Here is a 14,828-nt window from a genome sequence, read left to right as displayed (position 1 = left end):
CTTCCTTCCGTATTTCGCCAACAGATCTGCAACCTGTTGACACCTAATTTTCACCTTATAAAATGCGTATTTTGATTCTTAAATTTCACAATTCCAAGACGGAGCAACGATGCCCTTTAAAAATTCTGGAAATTTAAAAAAAAAATCCGGAGAAAATTGCAAGGATTGACGTTTGATTATTATTTTCCTAAAAATAGCAATTACAAGAAATTACGATTTATTTACTTTCATAAATATAATTCAAAAATAAAATATGTATCCTGCTCCGTCTAGCTCGGGAAAATTGTTAATCAAGACGACGTATGAATTACGGCTTATTTTTTACCGCATCTTTCACATTCTTAAATATCCTCCGGAACTATATCAATATTAGTCTTGTTTTGGAGCTAAAATTTAAATTTGTGATTTTTTTTTTAAATTAGTCTAAATAACTATTTTATTGAGTTATATATGTTATTTATATTACTTGTTCATTATTTGGTTTAAATTGGGGGAAGGCTAATTTAAAACTTTTAAAAACTAAGGGGGGGGGGGGGGGGTTTAAAAAAAAAAAGGCTGGAATAAACTTCTACCCCCCCCCCCCCCCCCACTCTTATTTTCCCATACACCCGACTTCTCTTCTCCTTTCAAGAGAAATGGCGACGGCGTTAGGGTTTTGATCTCCAGTCTAATTAATGGCGTTTCATGGCTGTTGTACACCGGATTTTTGAGGGTTTCTACCCTCTATCGTGTTTTCTTATGGTTGCCAGGTTTATTTTTGCACAACTTTTTTGTTTTGATCTTTGATTTTGACTCGAATAGGGCTTAGGATGTTGCTCGGGCTCTTCACGTACGTAGTAGCCATGGGCGAGGCCTTGAGCCTCAAGCCAACTTGTGCACTACTCACAAAATTTAAAGGACCTAGGGAAATTTCCCATAGGTCCCTTCCAAAAATCGGGTACTAGGTTTGGGGTTTCTTATCTGTTTGGGTACGATTTGTACCGTTAAAAAGTTGCATTTTTGTTTTATTAGATGACTAGGTGTACTATTAAATTTTTTGGCTAATTTATTAGAATTAATTTGAATTTAGGGTACAGTTTGTTGTATTATGTGATTTAGTGTTTATTTGTGATTGGATGCAGTATGAATTAGTACAAAATTGTGGCAAATCCATTTGGCTTTTACTGAAATTGAATTGGTAGAGTTTTGGAATTGGGGGAAAATTCTAGAAAATCTAGAACTTCCTATTTTTTTATCCTTACCCCCTCAACCTGTGCTATAAATAGAAGAATTTGTTGCCATTTTAAGGGACTTTCTTTTTTGGGGAAAAAATTCCGAGGAGGAAAAAAGGTCTTAAACTCCTATTATTAGAATCCAATTAAAAAAAACCAAGAACACTATAGATATATTACTGAAATACTACAATATGCTTACATTATACATATACTATCCAAAATATACTACAAGATATTACAAAAAATTCAAAAGAAAAGGTTGTTTTCTTTTTCCAAAAAGACTCTTGGGTGTTGATATTGAAGTGTTGATCCAACCCCTCCTCCATGATCTTTAGGTTGCCCTACAAAAAGGTAAAATTCTATTTTCATTTCACTTCATACCCATTTCAGTTTTCTTTTATGCATTAAACTTGGTTATAGTTCCTTGATTGATGTTCTAAGCCGGTTTTCTGTTAGAATTTGGCATGAATGTTAGCTTAAGTGTGTTTGTGTGGATATAAAGGTTTCTTTTTTTGGTTTACTGTTTCATTGATTCTTATCATGTTATTGTTTCTATAATACTAGCAATATAAGGTTCAAATAAGTTTAAATGAGGAAGAAAGGTTGGTTTTAGACCATAGTTTATTTCCTTTAACATTAATTTCAGAGTTCTATGAAGTTTTATTTTCTACCTTTCTTGTTTTTTTAATAAAAATGAATGTTTGATTGCTTATGGTGTAGTCTTTTTGCTAAAATTGTCCCAAAGGGTCTAAACAGACCTTTTCTCTTGGACTAATTGTCAGGAAACCACCTAGCCTAGATGACACTTTAAAATGGTTTGGAAATGATCACATAATAAAAACAAGTCCTAAAATGAATCTGAAACCTTGATTTTTACTCTTAAAATAATCTATTGATACATATCTATTTAAATTAATGGTCTGATTTAGTTTTAAGTGGATTTCTAGAGATTGTTTGATTTTGGAAAAAAAACTAATTCGAAACTGTTAAAATGGGCTCTAGACATGGTGAATTTGTTATATTGAGGCCTAAATATATACTTGACTCATGATAATGTTGCTTGATTCTATGATTAGATGGAAAGGGGGTTTGATGCTCATTTTAGTTTTAAGAATATGGTTGCATTAGTAGTATTTTCAGATCCTGTATATCATATTGATGTTGTTTAAACTTGTTGCTGTTTTATGGAGGTTTTGGAAATCTTTGGTTTTACTTTACTTATTCAACGATTATTAGGCAGTTTAGAATCCAGTTATGAGGTTTAAATTTGGAATGTAGTTGTTTGTTGAGTTATATAATTCAGAATCCAACAGTGCTTTAGAACTAGTAACAATGCTCTTTTATGGCTTTACTGTGATGAAATTGGTTTTTCCTTGTGTGATTTCTGTTGGTTTCAAAACTATCTAAATCTAAAACTTGAAGGAAGAATACGTTTTGTTGTGTTGTGTGTCCAATTTGGATTGATAGGTTCAGAAAGTTGAAACTGTTATATGATATTGGTGGCACATGGACTTTAATCCTTTTGAAGCACCTTGGTTAAAACTGTTTTTTTTATTTTTAGTGAAACAATCTTACTTAAGATGACTTGTGAAGTGTGTCTATGGGATCTTAAAAGTGAGTTCTTAAAATGAAATCTAGTTTCTTGTTTGGAATTTTATGAGCCTCAGTCTATGCTTCTGGTCTCTTTTAAAGCTGTATGGTTGTAAAAGGTCTTAAGAGGTAAGGAAGGGTAACTTATGAGACTGTCTCCCCTTTGTAAATGTTGTTCTGTCTTCTTTAAGTCCTTTAGAGTGTCTCCTTAAAAGGTTGAGTTGTTTTAGATTTGACTTGTGAATTTTGGGGTTTGTTTTAGACTATGGTGACTGCTGATGGAATATATGGTCTTTAGAAATGATAACTTGAGTGCAAAAGATGGTTTTGAAAGTTTATGTCACTTGTTGTCTGACTTGTTGACTTGTTTGAGCATCATGTTAGACCTTGTATGTGTTGTCAATGCCTCTTCTGTCAAGTTGTTTAAAAGAGTTAGAAGTATAAGGAGTTTTTTGGAAACTTAATCTTTTGTTTAAAACTGAGTGTGATGGTCTGAATTATTATTATTTTTGAATTGTTAAGTGTTATTTGTGGAACTGGCTATTCTTTTCATTTGTCCATGTCAAAAGGATTTATAAACAGTTGTTGTGAGACTTGTGCCCTCTGAATTTGAGTTTAAGTGTACAGGAAAGCTTAAAGCTAAAACAAAAGTATTCAAAAGGGGCCAAGTGCAGGGTATGTATGTCTCTTGGATAGTTGTTTTGGATAATCCTGTAATTTATGCACCATATTCTCCCTTCTCTGCTTGTTAGAATTGTACCATATCCTGTATCATTTGCATCTTCTTAGACTGTTTGGATTTGCCTAGATTGACTTTAACTTGAATTTTTTCTGTGTTTGAAACATATATTGGCCATTCTTGACCTACATTTATGTCCTTAATTCCTCTGTGCCACCTTGAAAGTAAAACTGAGAACCTTTGACTATTTTGAATCTGTAACTTGCATCATTTGGCAGTTTGGTCATGTTTTGAGTTGAATTGGTCTCCTGTACTCATAATCTTATTTCTATAACCTTTTATTTGGAAATTTGAAACTAAAAAATTGAACATTAGATTACTCTGAGAACACATTTTGGATTAGTCTAATTCATTCTCTTGGCTCATTGGATCCTGATTTCTAAAACTGGAAGATTAGTATATGGTCTATACCTTGTCTTGATTATGTGTTTGGTTTAACTGGAAACTTTCTCATTTTTCTTTGTCTTTCTACTATATCACTACTGCTTTTGGGATCTATTGACAGCAGCCTTACCTTGTTTGTTGATAGATTTGATACCTTAACTGGATTCATTGCCTATCCTAGCGTATTTGAACTCATCTGCTAAGTGTTTATACTGCGGACAAGACTCTTGACTTAGGATAAGAATTTATGAGATATCTTGGTCCTAGTTATACTTAAATTGAATTTGCCATGCGGTTGTGTGATGTTCTTTAGTTAGTAAGGTCTGAATACCTAGTGTATATTAGTGTATATGGAGGGTATGCCCTTTAAAGGGTTTTGCTCTCCATATGAGATATATTAAGTGCGTATATCATGTATCTCATAGCCCTAACACTTAGATTTTTTTTTTTTAAATGGAATAGTATATCTAATGGTATACCATGTATACTACTCTTTGACACTTAGAAATTTTTCAAGAGGATAAGGACTTGGGCCTGTTATTTTGGGCCTGACATTTGAGTTACTATACCTGGCTTATCATTATTATTGCTTGGGCTTATTTCCCATTTGGACCACCTTTGGACCACTTGCCGTCACTGAATTGCTAAGTGGATCAGTCCAAAATAAATTGTAATTTATTTTTGTTTGTGTAATGATTACTGTAATTTCCATTTTTGTACTTAGTTTAGTTCATGAACATATACTAATATTACGCATACCCGTTTGTATTTCTGCCCATTCAAACCCGTTGGTGGGCCTTAACGGGGCCCACTAACGTGATTATGTACTTTAAATTGTTATTTGCATAATTATCGTGTTAATTGGAACCCTTATGAGATTGCCATGTTTTAAAGTCGCCAAAATGAATTTGCCACAAAAAATAGGACTAAATTTGGAGCATTAACACGACTTGGGACTGATGTGAATAAAAGGTCAAAAACTGTCGATTTTTATGAAATTTGGGACTGATTTGAACATTTATGAAACCTGTAGACTTATGACATATGGACAGATCTAGACCAATATTCAAAACTTGTGGGACTAATTGTGATTATTTAGACTTAGACTAAAAGATAAAATTTGACTAAAACTTAGCAAAAGATAGAATAAAAATGGACTATATATGTAGAATACTGTATGGACTATAAAAGCATGCCTAAATTATTTTTTAAAAAACTATTTTTCCATACCTTAAAATTATTTTTTTCAAAACTATTTTTTGGGTGGACTTACGTAGAGTCCTACTGGGTATTAGCCTAAGTGTTCTAGTCCGACACCCTAAACGCCCAATTTTGGGACAAATTTTACCACTTTTGATTCTTGAAACGGGGGGATATTTTGCATAAATGACTAATTCCTATTTGCGGAGATATAAAACAAAAACTATTTTTATCACAACCAATTTATATTTACATAGACATATTATTAGAACCCGTGTCAACCGTATTTTACGGATCCTTAATACCGGGGTGCCTAACACCTTCGCCGGGGATCACCAGAACCCTTACCCATACTTTGGTTAGATTAGGCTTCTTTTGAAACTTAACTGCTTTAAATGAACTATTTTCGAATTGGTTTTCCTAATTTCCTAAAAATTATGTGGCAACTCTAAAATAGGTCCATTTAGAGCACCATCCACGTAGAAGTATATTTTTTCCTTTTTCTCGGTACGATTGATAACCGTACTTTCCCGGGACACATTACTTTTTAAATGAGGCAAGTGCAAATAAGAATCGGAAGAAATAGAACCCGCTACAGATGGCGACTCCGCTAGAGACAATTTAAGGTTTTATCAATAAGGGTTCCAATAATTTGTGTGTTGTATGATATAAATTGTTTATGTGTTTAAATTTTCGCAAAATATAACTGTCATTCATGCATGCATACTCCACCACTCCTGGCATTTATTTTACATTTTTTCTAAGGGTGACGACGCGGGATGAGCTGCGGTCATGCCTTCACTAAAAAACCTTTAATATATTCTTTGGAGGTCTCTAAGGTCGAGTGGGCATGCGGTCATCCAACAACCTTAGAGAGTCCACCCCCAGCTTGTCCGCTTGGGTAACCTATGTCATTCGTTTGAAAACCACTCTAGAAAAATTAGTGTAGAGCGGAACCAAATCCCTACTGATATAGCGCATTCTGACCATAGATTGGTTTGGGTATCTCGACCTACCTAAATCGGACAAGAAAGACACCTTACTGCGTTCAGATGGTGTAAAAACCTGAGGACACTACATCCCACTATTTGCTAATTGGAAGCATTATTGTGCCATGTGTGAAATAAATTACTGTTCCGGGGGGGGGGGGGGGGGACTAACAGTGTTTTGTCTTGCAGATGTCTCCTGATGTGCAGATTGATATCGTTGTGGGTCCACCACCAGGTTTAGTGATATGGTGGAAAGGTTTGACTAATGATCAGAAGAAAGAAATAAAGAGTTGTATAGGGCATCTGCCTTCGTTAATGGATATGACTGGGATCCAGGGCTGCTAGAGATCATTACCGGTTATTGGGATAACGACAAAATGGTGTTCAGATTTGGAGAGATAGAGATGACTCCCACTTTAGAAGAAGTAGAGATGTCCTAGAAAGCATAGGAAGTGCTAATAGATCCAAAAAGAAATTAGCTCAAAATATCCTTATCCCTCACAAACCTACCCCAAAAGAAATCAAAGACATGTTTGCTGTCAACAAAGCCGATTGGGCACAAGGACCCACTATAGCCTTTAGAGAGTTATATGGAAGGTATTCATCCAAACAGGAGTACAAAAACCGCATCCTTGGGTTTCCCTAACCCCAATCCTGGGAAGCTAACCAAACATTAGCCTTTATCATCTGTCTACTAGGAACCATGGTATTCCAGTAAATGCCTCCCTAGCTATTGATACCCGAGTTGTCTTTGTTGCCCATGTTGTTCTTAGAGGAGCTACAACAAATGGGCTTACCAAATATTTTGACATCATCCCTATTATCCTATCATATATGTACCAAGCTTTGGGAGAGTACCACAACTATTATTATTACTTCCAAGGTTGCAACTTCCTAGTCCAATGGTGGATACTTAAGCATTTAGATAAGAGCGGTTTATCTACCCTCTGAGATTCGGCCCTAAGAGAGGATGATTTGGGAGTCGTTGTTATGCCTTGTGGGGTTCAAGATAAAAGAGGATGGGCTCACGTCTTTTCCAGACTGAGAGAAGAACATATCAGGTAGAGGGTACCTGATTTTCATACCAAAGCTGTTTGTGTTAAAAGCTGTAGATGGTCATATCGACCACTCATGGGCATTAGGGGAATCAGAACCTACGTACCATTGAGAGTACTTAGGTAGTTTGACAAGTTATTCCGAATATGGGTAATATGGGAGAGTTTGTACGAGATTATGAAGAAGGTCATATTGAAGGTATAAATGATGCTTAGAAAGATTGGAAGAATGTGATAAAGGAAGATAAGGTATCTCAGCCCTAAGTCACGATCTACTACGAGTGGCTTAGGGCTGAGATAGATGGTACTGCCGCCCCAGGACCATATCTGTACAAGTTTCTTGAGGATAGGGAAGCTGTGAATGCAATTCAAGTTAGAAGAATGAAAAGGCAAATAGAAGGAAGAAAAATGGATCATCAAGCAAAAATGGAATATGACCAGGAGATAATTAAGAGTCTGACAGACGAGGTAGATGCCTCATTAAAGAGCTTGGAATGGCTTGACACTTTTGTTAAGGAAGCCATAGATACGGAGACAACATTGACTGGCAATCAGAGGGGTCGATGGGTTGGGACAGCATTGATGCCAGCCTATGTAGCCATTTAGACTGTTACACCTCAAAAAATTTTCCGTTCATGCACAGTGAATAGACTGACGAAGGGCACGACATATGCGATGTTTTGATAAGTAAGAAATAACATTTGATGATTCTAAATGAGATTTCAAAGACATTCGAAGTAAGAGAAGAAAGTTTGCCAAGGGGAGGCAAGACATACGAGATGTATCGGAAAGGATTACGAGTAACGAGTTAATGATGATTTAGTGATGCTTTGGAAAAGAGTTATAACTACCCTTAGATTGGTATTGAAGTGTTAAACAAGTGTTAAGAAGGTTGTATAAGGATTGGAGATCAAACGAAACGACGAGAACAACTTCGGAAAAGTTGTGAGTTCCACGGCCATGTTTCACGGACCGTGAAACCTTCCACGGACCGTATATTGGTCCGTAGAATACCCAGCAGAGATGATGTCTGGCCAGTGGTGAACCACGACCACTTCCACGAACCGTGAAGTGTTCCACGGACCGCGAAAGTGTCCGTGGAAGTCCCGACGAGTTGAATAAGTTCTGATTATATATATATATATGTTCCCACTTCATTAAATTCATTTTCCCACATTCCTTCATCCCTCTCAAGACCTCTAGAAGGTTACATACATTTCATCCACAAGAATTCAAAGGAAATTGATGATCAACTTCATCAAGCCAACAAGAATCAAGAGTATGAAACCCATCAAAGTCATCTAAGCTAAGAAATTTCAAAGGAAGTGAGTTAGGGTTTTTGGGGCAAGAAGAGTATTGCTACTCAAGGCTTGATCCTACAATATCTAAGGTACGTTTTATGATATTTTCATGATGTTTAAGATATTGAGAAGTTGAAACACTTGGATTGTTGAAGAATATAGAAAATGGGTCATAAATGTGGGAATAGTGCTATTGTTGAGTAGTAGTTTGGAATGAATCGTGAATATGGATATGTTGTGATTGTAAGAAGATTATGAATGACATTTATAACATGGAATGAGCATTATACGTGAAAGAACATAATAGTGAATTATGACCATGATTATGGGGAAATTGAAGTGAAATTGTGAATTATGGATAATGTAGATAAATGATGATTGTTATTTATGATATTATGAATGATGTTACGGATGTTTGGGAGTTGATGTAGAATATGGGAAAAGTAGTAGAAACAAAGGAAATGCTGCCCAATTTTCTTTAGCCTTAGTAAGCACGTTTAAGTAATCAATTGGCTAATGTTCATACGACTTCTCTTGAAGGTAGAAATGTGGGCATCAAAGGAGAACAAGCAAGTGATAGATTAGCTAAACGGAAAAGGTATGAAAGGATAGCCCCTTCTTTCTAAGGAATGAATCCTATGATATGATATTCCCTCCTTCTTCATGATTTTTCCTACATATCAAAAACTATGAGTCGGCGACTATAAAAAGCTTCATCCAAGGTAAAGAAAAGAGATACGTTACAAGCATGAAAATGTCGAAGATGAATCTAAGTCTAGAAGTCACAAAGATCATGATATGATATTCCTACGAAGCTAATGATCCTTATATGATTCCTATGATAGTATTTTCCTTACCTCTCCATGACTGTCCTACCTTCCGGAAGACTAAGAGCCTATGTTCATGAATAGCCATATGGGATAAGATAAGAGGCATGTTACAAATGCGATAATAATGATGATGAGTCTAAGTCTAAAGATTCTAAGGCCTATAATATTATGGTTCTACAAGGCTAATGATCCATATTACGATCCATCGATGTTGTTCATTGACTATACTCACCTTATATGCTAGTTCCTTTAAGGTGAGGCATTATGCTTATGAATGCTCCATAATGTAATCGGGGGTTTTCGACCTTACATCACCCCGACATTGTTATAGATTGTCCATAAGCCTTAATGCATGTCCTATGACCAATGTTCCGCAAAGTTACAAGTCTATGTTCATAGAGGATTTCATATAAGATAAAGGTAAGAGATATGCTATATAAACGATAGTGGTAATGTTGAGCTTAAGCCCAGAGATTGTAAAGTCTATCCTACGATATTCATACGAAGTCCATGCTACGAATGTGATGTGATTTTCATAGATTTTCTTTAAATTTAAATGTATGCATTAATGAAAGGTTACGATACGCTTATAAGATGTATGTGATGACAATGATGATGATGAGATATACCGATCCTTGTTATGATGTATGTGATATGGTCGAGCCACTACGTGGCCGAATATGGAAGATATATATGTGATATTGTCGAGCCACTACGTGGCCAAATACGGATATAGTCGAGCCCCTACATGGCCGAATACGAATAATGTTTTATGTGTATGAGCAGATACAGTACTACGATGATGAATTACATGACATGATGATGTATACGCTATGATGATTCATGTATGACGATTATGTATATGTGATATATGTATGAAATGTATTCGTCCTTAAAGGTCGCGCAGGTTTTGCCTTCCCCTTATGACTTATGATTTCTCTATCATGTTTATTTCATTCATGTCTTACATACTCAGTACAATATTTGTACTGACGTCTGTTTTCTTTGGACGCTGTGTTCATGCAACACAGGAAGATAGGGAGACGGCGCAGACCTTTAAGAGCTATCAGCAGATTTGCAGGAGCACTCCATTATTCCGGAGGTGCTAATCGGGTTATACTTTTGTGTATATATATATGTATATGTATTTTGGTCACGACGGGGTTGTTATAGCCCATACTTTGTACGTTCAGATATTTCGAGGTAGTCGTGGAATGTTCAGGGCAAGACCATTTTTCAAAATTATTTTAATGTACAAATTGTTTGTGAATATTATTTATGAACATTATTAGTATGGAAATATTGAGAAAGGCTAAGGGTAAAAAGTAAAATTCACAAAAGGGTTCATGGAAATATTGTGGAAGGCTAAGGGCAAAATGAGAATTTCACAAATGTTCAAGAAAATTCTTGAAGAAGGCCACTTTGGCCGTGTGGCATATATATATATATATATATATATATATATATATATATATATATATATATATATATATATATATATACATGGAAGAGTGATGACAAAATAAGATAATTAGTCATCTTATTTTAATGTTTAAGAAACTTCAAGAAGATGCCATGTGTTCACATGGTATTGGAAGGAGCCATATATATATATATATATATATATATATGTAGAGAGATGACAAAGCAAGACAAGTTAGTCATCTTCCAACACAAGAAACTTGAGAAAAGGAGAAGGGGGCTATTCGGCCATGGCTCCTAAAATTGAGCCATGGAAGATTGATGAAGAAAAATTATTTTCTTGTAGTATTCCAACTAATTTGAAGGCCCTAATTAACATGGAGTGGTTTTTGGAACAAGCAGAGTACTCATGGTGCAAAATGGAAGCTCTAGCCGAATAAGAGGAGTCAAAGAATAAAGGTAAGGTTTAACCCCTCCTTTCATGTATTATAGATGATTTGTGAGTATTGTAGGATGTAGATACGGATGAAATTCATGACATTGATGTATGTTGGGGATGGCCGAATGTAGAGCATGTTGTGTAGATGTGATGAATTGATTTTTATTTAGTATTTGATTGTTGTTGTTGTGGATTATGGAAGAAGTTAAGGTGACATTAGTATAGTTTCTTGTCATTATGAGAATAAAGTTGTTAATGCATAGACTATTATTATAGTTTATGAATTTGGAAGGAAAGAATGTGTTGTTGTTGGATATGTGGAGTTGAGAAGGATTCGGGTAGTAGGTATAATTCATGAACTTGAAAGAAGGAAATGTGTCGCTATTGTTCTTGTTGAATTTGGAAGGTTTCGGGTGAAGTATTATGTCAGTTGGGTTGTTTGGAATATTATGTGAATTGTTTGAAGTATTCTTGAGTCATGTTAGAAAGATTTCGGATTAATACTTGAATGTGGGATTATTGGTATTGGCTTGATTATATGTGATTGAATTGAATATAAATGAATGTCGTTGAATTGTGTGACGAAGGTTATTAATGTTAGAATATGTTTTGGATTGATTGTTGAAGTTAATGGTATGATTGTTGATATTGTTGTTGGTAAATTGGCCGAGTTGAATTCTTGGATTGTTGATTGTTGATTTGATCGAGTTAGATTCTCGGGGATGGTGTATTTACAGGGGAAATGCTGCCAAAATTTCGATAGAATATAAGTGAAGTTATGTGAGAAACTAAGGCAAACGTATGACGACAAATCTAATGATTGTGTGAATTCCTTGAATGTAGACTAACGATCTTGGACAATTAAGCGTAGCTAATAGGACGTGGAGCAGGTATGTAAGGCTTACTCTTTCTTTCTTTTGGCATGATCTTTGTGAAACGAACAGACAATATGTATATGATTCCAAAGAAACTCCTATTCTTAGAGCCACTAGGATGGCTAATATTCTTGACTTCCATAAGCTACTTCATATAGTTTTGATGCGTATCCATGATGTCCAAAGTCCTATTTGATATGTTTCCGAATGGCATTCGAAAGATAATTTATATGACTAAAGTTATGATTTTCAAATGCTAGCACGTTCGATTATTCCCTTGAGTCTTTGATACACTTTGATACGTACATATGGTTCCTAAAGCTCTATTTGATTTGACCCGTATCGATATCCGAAAGATACTTGCTATGATTGTTGCTTTGATTTTCCAAAAATGGCTTCTGAAACGTTCGTAGAAGGTTTTGTACTACAAACGCTCATAACTTTCTTATACTAAGTCGGATTGACCCGAAACTTGTTTCTGAGCCTTCAGATGTCGGTAAGTGTACGTATCTATCGAGTCTTGATTTATGTGCATATAGTTTCTCACTACTCTGCTCGTGCATGTGTCATTACTTCTTTCGCCGAGTCCCGGGCCGGTATGCATCGTGCGTATGGTTCGCCGGGTCCCCCGCTTGAGGGTCGGGTGCCATATATGTATTCCGGAGTTAGATGTGTTACGGTGTTATGATGTGTTTATGGTTCGCCGAACCACATATGATGTGATATTATGATGTGATATTATGATGTGTGACGGAGATTACGGAGCAAATCTTCTGGAGTATGATGTGTATGGCGCCAAAGGCAGGGTGGCGCCACGTTCCCCGGGTCCCGCAAGGGACCGGATACCGTTCTTGGCATGCATGGTTTGTGTTTTAAGTAAGTGTTTTTATTACTTTGCATATCGTGCTTACTTTAATCTTCTGTACTATTTATTCCGCTTGTGATTCTGTTCATATTACTCTATGCTATACATGCTCAGTACATATTTCGTACTAACCCCCCTTTCTTCGGGGGCTGCGTTTCATGCCACGCAGGTACACCCAGATGAGTAGAAGACTTTGCTAGAAGGTGTTTCAGCAGGATTGGCGAACTCCACTTCCTTCCGGAGTGTTGCCGAGTCAGAGCGTATATAAGTTGTGATTTCTGATTTGTGTTAGAGGCTTTACAGACAGAGTCGTGGGTACAGAACATCAGTTTTGTAAGCGGCTTCATCAGCCGATGTGACATTTTGTGATATGTTACGGATCCCATATGATTACAGATTTTTTTTATTTGAGAATAATAGAAAGAAAGTTTCTGAAAGCCTTACTATGTGTGTCATGTTTATTTGATTTGAAAGTCTGAAAAGAGTATGTATGTAATAAGAGTCAGAGGGTTCGCTCGGCTCCGAATATGGGGTCGGGTGCCCATCACACCCTAGTAAGGTTAGGGTGTGACAGGGGTCTCATCCCGTCTATATGTCTAGTACTCTAGTAGAGGCTCGTAGATACGTATGTGTGGGTAGTATGGTCTCATGATGCTACTATGGTGTATATGTAATTATTTTGATAGCCGAAGGGCGTATGTATATAAAATCAATTATGTTTTCAAATGAAAAATGATTGTCTTATGATTATGAGTTTATGAATGGTAAAGAATGTATAATGACTATGACGAGTAAGGAAATGAGTGGTGCTCGGTGGTTAGCCCCGGGTACCCGTCACGGCCCCTAGTCGAGTCGTGACAAAAGTGTATCAGAACAGTTTAGTCCTAGGAAGTGTCTACGAGCCGTGTCTAGTAGAGTTTTGTTTATGGTATGTTGCGCGCCACACTAATAAACAGGAGGCTACAGGACATTTAGGATGGTTACTCTTCTTTCATCTCTAAGATCGTGCGATAGAGCTAAGCCATAGGAAATGAGATTCCTTATACTAACCCCTGGTTGCAGCAGAAGAATGGTAATGATAAAAGAAAGTGATCGATGACATTGAAAGTTACGGAGGTAAGCCCTTTCGTTGAGGCTACGTTATCGAAGTATGTATTTATATGATAATGAATTGATTGTCATAGGGGTAAGTCAGTGTTCATATGACAGAGAAATTGATTAAATGTATCCCTTGATGATAAGTTCAGTTATAAGTTGAGAACTAAGCAGATTAAATGAATCAGAACAAAGGTAAGCGACGATACGAAAGATGTGTGTCGAATAAAGTAAGAATATTGAGATATGATGGAAATGTAAAGCTGAAGGATGAAAGAGAAAGTAAATAGAAAGGGATAACAGGGCAGATCGCTAAAGGATCAGGTACATCTTGAAGTGCGATATATGAGGTAAGTTTCGACATCTTTGAGCTTTTACTTGAAAGTGGGAGCCCTGTGTGGCTGAGATATGTCGTATATATATATATATATATATATATATATATATATATATATATATATATATATATATATATATATATATATATATATATTTTCCCTGTGAGGCATTGTTGGTATTTGCTGCGTACATGTTTTGAGATAGTAAGAAATATAGAGGAAACTCTGCCGAAATTTTCCTAGAATCCAAAGGAGACAAGATATAAGCTTGTAATATGTCCTAACAAGAAAAGACGATGTGCAAAAGAGTAATGGCAGGATGAGATTAAGTTAGGAGTACCGTTAATGACTACAAGAGTTGAGTTAGATACTATTGGAATGATAGTAATGGCAGTTGTAAAAGCGACATTGATACAGTAAAGAGAAATGCTAGGGTAAATTAAGGAGATTGATAGCACAAAAACATGACATGGAAGAGAAAGTGTAACTCCA

General features: G+C 35.9%; 1 long non-coding RNA gene across 1 annotated transcript; it reads left to right on the top strand.

Moving 5' to 3' along the window:
* Positions 1-1,317: 1,317 nt before the first annotated feature.
* Positions 1,318-13,593, top strand: LOC132640990 (uncharacterized). Its single transcript, XR_009582527.1, has 4 exons — positions 1,318-1,565; positions 10,334-10,404; positions 11,127-12,914; positions 13,073-13,593. It is a non-coding gene; the product is annotated as an uncharacterized LOC132640990 (long non-coding RNA).
* Positions 13,594-14,828: the final 1,235 nt, after the last annotated feature.

The sequence above is a fragment of the Lycium barbarum genome, chromosome 5, assembly GCF_019175385.1.
Source record: "Lycium barbarum isolate Lr01 chromosome 5, ASM1917538v2, whole genome shotgun sequence".
NCBI lineage: Eukaryota > Viridiplantae > Streptophyta > Magnoliopsida > Solanales > Solanaceae > Lycium > Lycium barbarum.
The sequence above is the reverse complement of the archived record's forward strand: the minus strand, read 5'-3'. Positions and strand labels throughout refer to the sequence as shown.